This window comes from Acyrthosiphon pisum, chromosome X, assembly GCF_005508785.2.
Source record: "Acyrthosiphon pisum isolate AL4f chromosome X, pea_aphid_22Mar2018_4r6ur, whole genome shotgun sequence".
NCBI classification, from domain to species: domain Eukaryota; kingdom Metazoa; phylum Arthropoda; class Insecta; order Hemiptera; family Aphididae; genus Acyrthosiphon; species Acyrthosiphon pisum.
In genome coordinates this window covers 108,006,767-108,007,924 of record NC_042493.1, presented here as the reverse complement: position 1 = coordinate 108,007,924, position 1,158 = coordinate 108,006,767, and positions in this window count along the sequence as shown.

Below are 1,158 nucleotides of genomic sequence, written 5' to 3'. Positions count from 1 at the left end.
TTACAAGTGGGTCACTGTATAATGGATGGTATTAAATTTTAATTCAATGATATAATATCATTGTATACGAAAAACGATTCTGAGCGGAGACGGTATGTCAGTCTAGGTATAAGACATAATATTATATATGGTATTAAAAAAAAAATTGACCTATAATAGGTACCTATAATAAATTCCAAATTAATCATATCACAATATCCATTAGGTACTTATAACGCGTTATACAATATGTAATTTTGTCCAAATTTGAACTTAAAATGACTATAAAAGTAAACTGTGTAAATGTATTTTTTAGATTTTTTTGTAACAGAATTAATTACTTACGTGGAATCTTCTTCTAAATTTTCAATTCTTAGATACAAAAGTTGAACATTTTATAAATTTTTAACTACAAAATAATTATTCAATTTTAAATTTGATAAATTTTGTCAACATTTTAACTTCAAATGCTTATAAAAAAAAATTGTGCCTATGTATTTTTAATATTTTTCAACTGATATTGTAACAATATATCAGGAGCTTTGTATTAAATTTTACATTTTTTGGCCCAACAGATAAAATTGTTTTGATATTTATAGAAAAAAAAAACTAAAAAAATTGAAAACTGATAATCTCCGTAAACAGCTCAAAAAGAGTCAAATTGTTTACAAAATTTTATCGTGTATAGAAAATGCTAATTTAAACATTCAGTGAAATTTTCAAGTATCTACAGGCATTCGTTTTTTAATTACAACAAAATAAGAAAATTGTTACGTGCGAAATCTAGTGAATATCAAATGTTGTAAAAATATGATATAACTTTATGGATATATAATATAACGGGGCGTAACTTAACACGACTATATTTAACAAGGCCGTATCCGACGTAAATTTGAGTGAAAAATTGTGAACTCTCATCAAAGTTTCGCTCTCCTGTTTCGTATTGAAGTTTCGTAGATACCTACATAATACCTATATAGTATTATGAGTACCTATATTTTCTTAGTTAATAGTTAATTAATCGTACTGTTATTCAGAAAAATTGTATTATGCCTAATAAGATGAAAGTATTTATAAAATTGTATTTTACTGAAAATAATTATTTAAATCGATTCATTTTAGATTCTGAGTGGAACGATGAATGTATTGATTTTACAATGATGTGTGTTTTTTTATTTT